General features: G+C 39.2%; 1 protein-coding gene and 1 long non-coding RNA gene across 7 annotated transcripts in view; both read left to right on the top strand.

The window, feature by feature from the left end:
* The window catches only part of LOC149049003 (NLR family CARD domain-containing protein 4-like), a 173820-nt gene that overhangs the window by 95377 nt on the left and 65941 nt on the right, over positions 1-12502 (top strand). The window lies entirely within an intron of this gene.
* LOC149049011 (uncharacterized) lies at positions 1250-4237 on the top strand. The gene is made up of 2 exons (XR_016185199.1): positions 1250-2658; positions 3358-4237. It is a non-coding gene; the product is annotated as an uncharacterized LOC149049011 (long non-coding RNA).

Raw genomic sequence — 12502 nt, forward strand, 5'->3', positions numbered from 1 at the left:
TTGCTTAAAAATACTGCCCAGCCGGAAAACGAGGTATATTTATGAAAAATGACAACGAAAGTTGGGATGTACTCGGCGACTCACGAAAGCGTTACCGTGGCCCGTGGGCAGAGATAGGAAAATACTGACCGGGTAAAGAATCAATCAGATTGCAAGATTCGTTACCGTGCCCTCTAAAAAAACAATAATAGGAAATAATTCACCAAAAGTTGTCGGTGAAATGATTAACATCCAAAGAGAAACTGACACGGTGCTATAATTTCCTTGCACTTAAATGGTTTCATTATTCTTATTTATCAGTTGGATTCTTTTTGTCTTTAGCTGCACTGCTCATGTTGAGTAACTCTGTCAGATGCTCGTAGAGCCCTTGGTCGCCTTTGTCATAGAAGCCTTTTTTATTTTTTTTAGAAAAATTAAAGAACAACATTGTAAAAAGTGAATTTGTCAAAATGACTATTTCAAACCTTACACTCTGAAACCCTTTAAGTGTGTTAAACGAAAATATATGGCTAAACCCTCACCAACAGAGAAAAAAGAGCAAAGTACTCCGGGTTTGGTAATAAGGAAAAAAAGAGAAAATGGCGAGAAGCAATTGAAAAAAGAAGAGAGGCGGGCATGAAATTCGATGGGTGTATATATTTTTTTTCCGAGGAGGGAGGGGGAGACTGTGTACTCGTATTGCATAAAAAAAAGGAAGAAAGATGAAAAAGGAGAGAAAAAAAAATCAAGTAAAAGTGTTTAAGATGGGTCACCACTGACGAGCGCTTCGGCTCGTTGTTTCCATTCTGTACCCAAATACGAGCAAAATTACCACGTCCTGAATAAAGTAAAGCGCCTGCACAGACTAATTAAACTAGTGGAGAGAAGAAGCCTTTTTGAGGCGCAGTTTCCATTGACATCTCATTCAGCTGAAAGATCTAGAAAAGACGTTATGTTATGCAACCAGTAAAATTAGTGCTTTACGAATGAAGCATTGCTGTGCGTCATGCGTAAGCGCCCTGCTAGTAAACAAACGAAAAAGCAAAACAAATCGTTTTAAAAGCTTAAACTTCATAGGCGCGACCCGTGACACGCGGCCACCAGTCAAACTCGGCACTGCGCTATAATTTACTCGCTCTTAAATGGTTTCCTTATTCTTATTTATCAGTTGATTTTTTTTCTTCGTTGGCTACACTGCTCATATTTTGTAAACTGTCAGATGATTGTAGGGCTCATCGGTCTTCCGCGTCACATAAGCTCATTTTTGAAGAAAAATTAAAGAACAACATTGTTGATGATGAAGTTGCTCAACTAACTATCGCATGTGTTTGTCTCTGCTTGGTCTCGTGTCAGTGTAAATCCTAAAAAGTGATATATTTTTGAACTTCAATTTGGCACGCACCGTGGAGCTGATTCTTTGTACACTTTACGCAGCTTCCCATATTTTTGTGACATCCCTGAACATAAACAATTCTCATTCTCATCGCCATCACCAGAATAAAGGACCTGCCTTCGTTACTCGTTGCTGTCTTGTCTTTCCTGTGGAGTGTGGGCGTTCCTTTTTGCTTCTAGGAATACGGAAATGGTACATCTTCCTTCCAATCTCAAAACTAAGCAAACTAGAAACTACTGTAGCATGAAATAATACGAGGATAGCTAAGGAGGCGTTAGTTCAGCGAGGCACAAGTGAGAACATTTAAGTTGTTTTGAATTTGTTTTTTTATCATTATTTTTTTTAAGTGTCTCGTATATGATTGAAACAGTATTGTAAGAAAAGTACGGTTTCATTGAGAGGATGCTTCAAGGAAGGTGAAGAAAAACATTAAAGCGAGAACACCGAATCATCAAAAAGAAATATTTAGAGTTGTCTGACTTACAATCGTGTAACAATTATGTTGGTGGAGAAGTTAACTGGAATAAAACTCGTTGCATGTAGTCGTACAAGGTTGGAAAATTATTGAATGAGTTGAATGATTTGTATGCGAAAAATAGTTTCGAAGATATTAGACAGTTTTCGTCCCATTAAAAAAAATTAATATTTATTGTAGTTTATGTGTTTGTAAACCTTCATCTCATTTTAATCGTCAGGGACCATTGTTGTTTGTTATTTGAAACTGAGATCTTTTTCCTTGCTGTAAAATAAAGTCTTGTAGTCACTTGTAGATATTTGAATTCAAAATAGAATGTTCTCTTTCACTTCTCGCTATATGGACAAATGTATTTGAATGCGACGAATATTTATCTTGTCTGCTAAAATGTAATTTGAGTATTGCATAGAATTAATGAAACAGGTGTATTTTTCAAGGCGAAGGAAACTTAATATTCCGATATACGTGGGGAGTTTCAAGGTGCTTTAAATATTTATCTGGTGTGAAAATGCAAGTTGAGAGTTTCACATAATTGGTGCTGTGGTTGATGTTGTGTCCTTTTTTTGTCCTGTGATAGGTACCTGAAATAACAGGTGAAAGGTTGATCAATCGACGTCGTACAAAAGCTGAGCTGAAAAAAAAGGAATAAGGTTCAGAAGAGAACAAGATGGTGACGACGACGACGATGATGATAATGATGATGATGACGACAAAGAGGAAGATAGCGATGATTTCGATGATGATGATGATGATGATGAAGCTGACTGAACGCACGGAAGAAAAGGTTCCATGGCAACTGATTTAGCGAGCAGTAAGAAGAATGATATTTCATAATATATCCCATCAAATATTTTTGCTCGCGCGCGGGATTGGTCTAAATGCATCGTGTGACCGAATATCCACTAGCTCAAAACTGCAGAATATCCTTGAATAAACCCTACCTGATATTCCCCGATTTTCAAACTTTTCGTCCATTAGGGTTGTTGTTGACTGTTGGTTGTTACAGAAGAAAGGACATGTTTTTGTGTTCATTCAGTTGTACTAGCGAACACTGAAAAGTGAACATCTTACGTAATAAACGGTGAACTGTTCGCAAACACTTTCCCCACGCGTTGCAAAAATAATTCAAGGAAGATAAACACAATAGCCTCCATTTGGCGCAAGAATATTTTCGTATATTTGTCCTTAGATAATATCTGTTGCTCAAAGCTCTCACTTTTCCTCGAGCTTCACTCTCGGAAACTTTTCGCATCTCGGAACGGATAATTTCCGAACAGCAAAAGATACGAAAAACAACGTGCATATATTCGCGCCAAATGGAGACTACTGTTTATTTAGAATTTCGCAAATTTCTGGACGTGCTTACTGTCTCTTACGGCCCTGCACCTATATTTCAGGATAACATATGAGAGCAGCGTCGAGTTCAAATTGGAAACTTAGATAATTAACCGTCGGTATTTCCCTTCTCAGATCATGCAAATTTTAGTGATCTCACGTTGTTGTTTTGCAGGGGACTGCTGAGAAATGAACTGAGTTTTAAAACGCACGTGCTGGACCATTTTTCTGCTCATAATTTAGACCTTTAGTTTGTCGTGGTGGTTTGCTGAAGTTCCCAAATTTCTAGTCCCGCGTGAAACGTCTTATACTGTAACCGGAAATGCAAGTCTTTTCAGCAGTAAATTACCTGGATGTTACTCAGTGTTTTCGCCGATCTGAACGCAAAACGAATTTCTGAGGATATTAGAGTAAAATAGTTTAGCATAGATCCCAAACGTGGCTTTTTGACGCGAAGAAAGAAAGACTCCTTTAGTCGTCTGTGCCAGGCTCTCCTTTTTTGGAGACAGTCAAGAAAGGTGCGAGGTGAGACATTGGAGGTCTGGGAAGGAGTGAGAGGAGCTTCCTTTCCTTCCCAAACCCCAATTTTCACTCCCCCAATAATTCGATCTTTTCAAGCAGCTGAGACCCTAGCAGAAGACAAGCTCGATTTATTTAAATGGATTAATTCAAATTAATTAACTCAATTACTTCAAACTAATTAGTTCAATTAATTTTAATAAGCAGACAAGCTTATTTTCTCCTTACGGAAAAAACCGACTTTGAGAAAAGGAACAGATGAATGATTCCTTGAGCTTGGATCAGTTCACAGGCAGCGTTGGGCTTTCAAGTAGGCTTATTTTTCGATGCTTTACACTGATGATGCTTGAAATTGGAGATGTATGGAAAATCTTTCATTATCAGAAATGTGAAGTCGATCATTGGTGTTACAAGCTTAAATGCTTGTTTGTCTCACTTGTCATTGTAAATAGTAATTTAGTTGGTATATTTTTACCCAACGTTGTGACTTTTTTTAGCCTTACTTTTATTGATTTATTAAAAGGATTTTTGTGAAATATCCTTGTCTCTTTGTAGAAAGTACAAATGACATGAGTGGTTGAAAAAGACCCTACATACGACCTCTATCCCTGTTGCCTGGATCCTAAAGCACAGCCATTGAAATAGTTCTTTAACGGCTGAACGCACCACGCATAGAATGATATTTGTGTGCAGAGTTTGAATACAAGTGACTAGTATGTAGTCTTTAGTTCGATATAGGCAGCCCCTGTATGAGAGGAAAAACTGGTTAATTTTCTTGGTTCTGATTTGCTTTTTTTCCTCGATAATTTATCGCAGAATCTGTCGGCCTGACTTGTGTAACAATAATGCCTTTCATGTCCCACCGAGCGACCATTTTTAATATTATTTTTGATGATTTGTTTTTGTTTGCATGTTTGTGTTTTTTTCCTATAACTACCGTCGGTCCTTAAGTTGTTTCATTCAATCGGCAGGCATTAAAAGACATCTAGACATCCTCTCCTTTTTACTGCTGTGATTTAATTCTATCAAATGCTAAACCTGGCGACGGGAAAAACACAAAAGGCGGGAAAAAAGACGGAAATCATTGCAAGCAGTCTCCTTTTTTGTCGTTTGTCCCCTTCCTCCCCCATTTCTCTTCCGCAAGAGCGCGCCAAAACAAGCTTGATATCCGAAACATCTAGGATATTTCTCGTACACAGCTTACGATGGTTAGGTAGGTTTCGGGCTTAATTCCACCGAAAAGGGGATTTTGTTTGCGCCAGCTATTAAATAATCAGAAGAGCAGATTGGTTTCTTTTTTCAAATTATTTTATTTTAGATCACATTCAAGTTGTTTTGCAGCCCAATTGGTATCACGGACAACACACAATTTTCACTTCATATATAAAATCAACATCATATCCATTGGCGGGAAACGTGTTACATAACTTTAAGGTTGTTAACTCGTTGCAAATTATAATTAACTAGAAGCTGATATAACGCCACTACTTAAAAATTGAACCAGTGTTCATGATAAGGGATAACTTTAGAGGCTTTACATAACGCTACACTTTGATAAGGTGCTAGCGACCCCGCCCAAGACTGGTATCATTTGCAGCGCTCTATCAAAGAATCCCGGCTTTCGAACTTGCCGTTGTCGGCTCTGATCGAGTAGCAGCTGTTGTCTCAAGCTCTCCACTGTCTTCTCCATGCCTTCATTTGATTTTTGCATTTGTGCAAGTCGTTGGCTGAGTACCTGGTTTTCTTGCATGAAATTTCGTCTGCGTTTTTCAACTTCCATCATTCTCGCCTTTACCATGTTCTCCATTTGTTGTCGTTGGACCGCTGCTTCAGCTTCCATCTGTTCACGGAGTCTCTTTTTTTCTTGCTCCTTTTTTGCCTGCAGCATTTCCATCTAATTACCAGACAGGAAAAAGTTCAGGTCAGACAGCTATAGGAGAGTCATGATGAAAAATATTATGGCATCTACTCTTGTTCACCTCTGTGCTAAAATCATCAAATTTCTCCGTCACTCAGAACGAATTTCTGATAAAATTACTGAAAAATCTTTCACAGGAAACACTTAATGGGATAAATTCTTGCTAGCGTTATTCATTCTAAAGATATATTTTGAGGCATTTGAAGGTAAAGTTATTATGAGGTAATATTCTTATAACAAAGAAATTAAGAAATAATCAATCTAAGTTGACATATCATAAAATTACATTGGAATGGAACCAAGAGAAATTAAGCAGGCAGAGAGGGCGGCCCCTGCACCAGGACTCGTTCAGACAAGATGTCAGCCTTTTATTTGTTTTTATTTCACCTGCCCTGGCACCAAATCGGATGTTACTCAAAAAACCTAGTTCCCAGGAATGAGTGTACTCACGCTTTTTTAAAAGGCTTACTTTTCTACGTCTTTAATTGGATTTCACTATATTTGATCGCCATAAAATTCGTGTGTCTGTGCTTTCTGGAATCAAAGATGTGCATGTTTAGCGCTTCCGTCTGATCTGAGAAGGCAAAACTCACAAAAAGCAGTCAATGGTCCTCTTTGTTCCTTTATTCCCTTTTTGTGATCTGCACAAATGGAAATCGTCAAAAGATAGATTTGACGATGGAAAAGTACTTTTTGAAGTGTGGAGTGAATTCTTTAGTGGTTGTGGAAATGTCGGATCAATGTCAGAATCTGATCAACTACACACCTACCCCTCCCCTGGCCCAACATTAACCCTAACTTGTTATTTTTTTATTGTTGTTTAGTTAGGGGAGGAGTAAGTGTGGAATTTCTCAGATACTGACATTGACTTCTTGTTGTAAACGTTCGCATTCCTCCTTAAATTAGAACGAAAAGTCACATCAGTATAGACTTTGTTTAGCAGATGATGAAATTCTATATCTTCGCCATTGAAACTAAATTAATCCAGCGATGTTTTTGACAAAGAACAGAGAAAGAAAGCATGAACTTCAATCAGCTTTTGTTCTCCTAATAATCAGTTGATTAAGTTTGTTGAAGAAAGGATGGTATTTTCCGTTCCTTTTATTTAGCCGCAGAACGTTAACAAAAAAATTCCCATTTCATTTTCCATTCCTAATTCTTCCCAATTCCCTTTTCCTCATTCTTCATTTCCTATTCTCCATTCCCGGCATTTATAATACTCAATTTTTCCCGTTAAAAAGTAATATGATAAATGAGTCGATTAAAATTGCATCATCAGTACCTCAAGTTTTATCTTCTCTTGCTCTTGATAGGCTTTGGCGGCAATTTCTCGACTCAAGTTCTCGTCAAAGTCCTTTAATTGTTTCAGCACGCCCAAGTATTGTTGCATTTCTGTCATAAGTTCCTGTGATAAAAGTAGAACTTTCGCTTACATCGTTGCTTTTTCTGTTAGTTTTCTTTGTGGTAACTACCAAGAGATAATAAAGTTATATTCTCTTGTAACTGCGTAATAGATACTAAGACCAAGAATCGCAATGTACTTGTATTAAAGGAACTGAATTCGATTGGTATTTTTTCTTTGCTTTGGAAAAAAAAATAAGACACAGATTAGAAACCTTTTAACTCATTAATTTGTCTCATTTCTGGTCTGAATTTTTAATTTCAAGTAAAAGTCTATTTACCGGATGAAACTCGAAGAACACAGCTGCAAAAACTCGTTTAGCTCTGGTGGCACGAGCTTTTTAGTCCTGCTCAATCTTTTTGTAACCTGCTACAATGTCATCGAACATGACTTTGGCGCCTTCCTTTCCTTGAAGCTGGTCGAGGATTGGGTCCAAGTGTTGTTTTTTGAGTTGCTTCAGGAGAGCGTCACAAGCCTCTCGTGTAAACTGAACATTCTCAGTCTGCCACTTGACATACTCTCGGTCAGCAAACGACTGGGAAATAAAAAAAAAAAACGAAAGAAGTAGACGTTTTATATTCACAGTGAATACCGGTGTTCATTTTTCCGTGCTGTTGTCAGTTCCCAAACAGTAACTGGACATTTATTGGCTGTTTCAGTTATTAACTTGTGCTTTAAATGTCACAAACTCGGCCATTTGGCAAGAGAATGCACTGCCTCCTGGGATAGCCCAAGAAGCGCTTATCGCGGAACCACTTTCACCCCAGGATACTCATACAGCCCTTACAGTCACGGAGCCTATACTCAACCCGGTGCAAAGCAGCAATGTTGTTGATGAGAAGGTTGCTGAAATCGCTCGGGTACATTGCGATAGCGAATTGTTTGAGTTTGACTTAAGTACTGGTCCGCCGTGTGTCAACGTCAAGGGAAAGCTTCGAAGAGACGTCGAACTTTGGAAGTGTATTGGAACTCCTAGTTTTATTCTTAACGTTATAGAAAGGGGATATTTGTCACCTTTCGTTAGTTTTCCAGAACCAGCGATTTTCAAAAACAACAGATCGTCTCTTTCACATGCCGAGTTTGTTGAGGAGGCTATTCAAGAGTTAGTTCAGTCGGGTCGTTTTGTGGAAACCAAGGTACCGCCTCGGGTGGTCAACCCCTTGTCCGTATCTGTTCAAGCTAATGGAAAGAAGAGGCTCGTTCTTGATTTAAGATATGTCAACAAGTTTCTTGGTAAGATGTACGTTAAATACGAAGACTGGAAAACAGCTATGTCTTCGCGCGGGGTGCATATATGTTTTCCTTCGACCTGAGAAGTGGGTACCACCACGTTGAAATTTTGAGGGCCATCAAACATATCTTGCTTTTTCCTAGAAGCATTCCAATTCCAATCAAGTGAAGTTCTATGTGTTTACAATTTTTACATTTCGAATTATCGTCCGCCCCTTACGAGTTCCCAAAAATTCTTAAGCCTCTTGAGAAACAGTGGAGGTATCAGGGCATTTCCGTGGCTGTTTATCTTGACGACGGATGGGGAATTGAAAAGGATTCTCAAGTGTGTAGTATTGTCGCGGATGCCGTCAGAGCTGACCTTTCTAAGGCGGGTTTCGTTACTAACGAGGATAAGTCAGAGTGGATACCTTGCCAGAGGCTTAATCAGCTGAGTATCACTTGGGATAGTGCTCGTGGAACCATTGAAATTGTCGATAGGAGGGTTGCAAAAATAACTAGTACCATTGACAGTATTATCGACTCTGATTTTGTTCTTTCTGCCAGAAGATTGGTCTCTTTTACAGGGTAGATAATTTCTACAGCGCCTGTTTCCGGAAATATCTCAAGGATCATGACTAGGCACTGCATTATGTCTACATTAAGCGCGCAGCACTGGGACTCGAAAGTTAAGATAGATCCCTATTGCATTGAGGAGTTCTATTTCTGGGAAAACAATCTAAATCCCATCAAAAGCGCAATTGTTTTCTTATTAATAAGCCACAGCGTTTCGCTTACTCCGATGCTAACGCTACGGGGTGTGGTTCAATTATTACCCTTAATGAGGATTGTGTGTGTCACAAGCTTTGGGAGCCTTCAGAGCGCTCTAAGAGCTCTACTTGGAAAGAACTTGCAGCCATTGATTTTTCTCTGGAGTCTTTTGGGCCAATTTTGGGAGGTTCACTTGTCAAGTGGTTCATTGATAGCCAGACGGCGGTTAGAATCATAGAAGTCGGAAGCGTGAAATTGGATTTGCACAGGTTTGCAATTAAAATTTTTCAGTTTTGCGCGGAGCACAGTATTCGTTTGAAGGTGCGCTGGATCCCACCAACTAAAACTGAGAAGACGAATTACATCAGTCACCTTATGCACTTTGATGATTGGTAAATTACACAGGATTTCTTTCTAAGTTTGGAAGAGTTATGGGGCGCGTATACAGTTGACTGTTTTGCTGATTTTTGTATAGCAAAGCTTTCTAGATTCTTTTCGCGTTTCTGGAATCCGGGTGCGTAAGGAATTGACTTCTTTGCCCAATAGTTAAGTTCCGAGAATTGTTTAGTGGTTCCTCCAGTTTCTCTTGTTGCTCGCGTTTTCCATTCTGAGCCTACAGAAAGCGATGGCTACTCTTGTAGTCCCATCATGGCCTTCGTCCAGTTTCTGGCGTCTTCTGACAAGCAAATATATGTGGTTCATTAAAGGATGCTTTACGCTGAATGCATCCCAAACTCTCACCCTGGGAAGAAATTTAAGTTCATTCCTTGGTTCTCCTCGCTTTACGGGCGAGGTTGTCGCGCTTAGATTCGAATTTTTGTAGGTATTATCCAGGTTTTTTGCCCTTCGAGTTAGGTCGAAGGGTTATTGTTTTACTCTTGCTTAGTAAAGAAGATAGACGAGAATTTGTTTTAACGAGAAATTTTTCCATTGTAAGGTCGACTATCACTCTCTGTTTAAGAAATAAGCCTAACTCTTCCATCAACGTTCAGTGGAAGGTTTGTGATCAAAAAATCGGATCGTTCGTGTCGAAGTTACAGAGTGCATGCTTCGCTTTTCACGAAAAGGCTTCGAGAACCAATGAAAAAACATGTGGGAACTCTGTGCATTGCAGAAGTTATTTTTCACATGCTTTCCAAGTGCTTTTCAGCAGTCTTTTTTAAGGTAAATATTACATACATACGTAATTTTCCTCTGGAATACGCGTTTACCCTCGCGACGTGGAAAGAAATGACATGGACGCATCCAAACCAGTCGCTAGACACTTTAATCTCCCTAATCATTCTAAACAACATACGACAGTTTGCGGCCTTTCCTTACAGCTAGGCAGTTCGGAAAGCCGCAAAACATTAGAACAAAAATTTATCTTCCAAATCGGCACTCTTAATTCCCACGGTATCAACGAGCGCTTTTCATTCAACTAATTTATTCTTGCAAGAATAATTGTTTTCTCGTCACCATACTCCCACCAATAGCGTTACTCCACTTTCTGCATATAAACCCACACACAACCCATAATTCCTCCAATGGCTCTGACGAAGGGTTAACGCTCGAAACATCAGCTTTTTTATTCATTAAGGTGGCTAATTTACGTTTTCAACTCAGTTGTTAACGCTAAATTAACTGCTATACTCTCCTGTCATTAAATGAGTAACATACAGCCGCAGCTATCAGGAGAACATGGAGGAGTTGAAGTTTTCTTTCAAGCTTTTACATGGTTTTGCCAGTAACGTAACTGCAACATATGAATGGAACATTTTAGTAACCAGATTCATGTGAACTCACCCGCATTTTTTGTGGCACTATCCACATCCAGATTCCAACGGTTTCCGGATCAAAATGATGACCGAGGGGGAACACCTCAGGTTGATCGAAAGCTTCGCTCAAAATATACGACTTCTCTTTTCTGTATGGCCTGGCAATCGATACAATACACACGGGACCTACACATAGGAAATGTAATGAAACATATTTCAATCAATTTAGATAACTCTAGTAGTTGGAAATCACTCATTAAAAGTACGTTTAAACAGTCATACCAACTTATTATATGGGCATGCAAAGGAATTTATCAGCCGTGATCGTAGGTAGACAAAATTTGATACACGACTTTCACTTTATTGTGATGTTAGCAGCCAATAGAAATATAAGGTTTACATGGAGAAATTCTGGTTGCATTTTTAAATTGAATGTGTCTGAAGGTAAGTGAAAAACCACCCAAATAGCCATAAGAAGGCCAGAAAAAAAGACACACCCGTACATGCAGGCACGTGTGAATACGGAAAGATAAGCTATCGTCGTTAGTGAATCTCTTAAGATCCAACCCAGGAAAGGAGCTTTAAAGCCAAAAAGTAGTGTTTGAAACGCGCCTCGACTGACAGTCGCATACCAGAATGGACATCATACCGAACAGGCAATTGCAGGAAAAGTAATGTGACTAATCTGTGGTGGGTCTAACTCGTTCTTCGGATTGGCTAAGTGCGTAAAGCGAAATTCTTTTTATTTGAAAATCTTATTTATCTAATCTTGCTAAAAACTGAAAAGAATTGGTTTCAATTGCATCGCATAATAACCGGAAATATATCACGACTACTCTAAATATCGACTCCGGCGAGTTCTTTCAACGCTTGGATCAATCACGGGCAGACAACCCTGTGGGTTTGAGACCGCGTGACGTCAGTTATTTGATACGCTATTTGAAATCTTACATTGGTTGCAATTTGCAACGGTCGATCTCGGCAAGACGCAAGTGATTCCGAGAAATGAGCGAAGCCAAAAATCAGTGTATTTGCCCACCTCTAACTACCTCAAAAGCCTGCTCGATTTCCGAGATTCGCTCATCATCTGTCGTCGACACGGGATGTGGACCGAAAAGGTCGATCATGAGCCTTCGATTAACCGTATTAAAATTCTAATTAACCACTAACTGAGCTCAGTTTTCACCCGACCCTTCCCACGCCAGTGCATAGTGCGTCCGTCGAAAGACGGTATAAACCAGCCCCGGCATGGGAAGGGTCGGGTGAAATCTGAGCGGCTCAGTTAGTGTTTTTAAATCAAAACAGTCCCCAGCATTAGAACGAAAGATATCTGTCACAGAGGTTTGTGTTTCTACACGTCGTTCATCTGCTAAGCTAAGAACGTGTACAGGCGTATTCATCACCCTCCCTTCTTTATTTAAAAACAAGAAATGTATGAAATGTACGAGTTTCACTGTTCTGATTTGTTCCGTGGATTCAAACTAGTATGGTGACAGGACAGCCCAGCGATTTCGCCCATTTATTCCATGAAAATTAATATTTTCATTTCTCAGGCTATGATTTTATTTCTCAAAGGAAATTTCATTTGTGGAGCCATCTTCAATACATGTTGGATGAGATAACTTGCTCTGTAACTACAAGTAAAGGGTAAGTTGAAATAGCCGTCGGTAATTAGAAGAGTAAGCCACTTACCTACAAGTCTATAAATAGATTTGAGAATATAATGGCGAGGTAAAGGTATTTT

This window comes from Pocillopora damicornis, chromosome 3 (genome assembly GCF_964200805.1).
Source record: "Pocillopora damicornis chromosome 3, jaPocDami1.2, whole genome shotgun sequence".
NCBI classification, from domain to species: Eukaryota; Metazoa; Cnidaria; class Anthozoa; order Scleractinia; family Pocilloporidae; genus Pocillopora; species Pocillopora damicornis.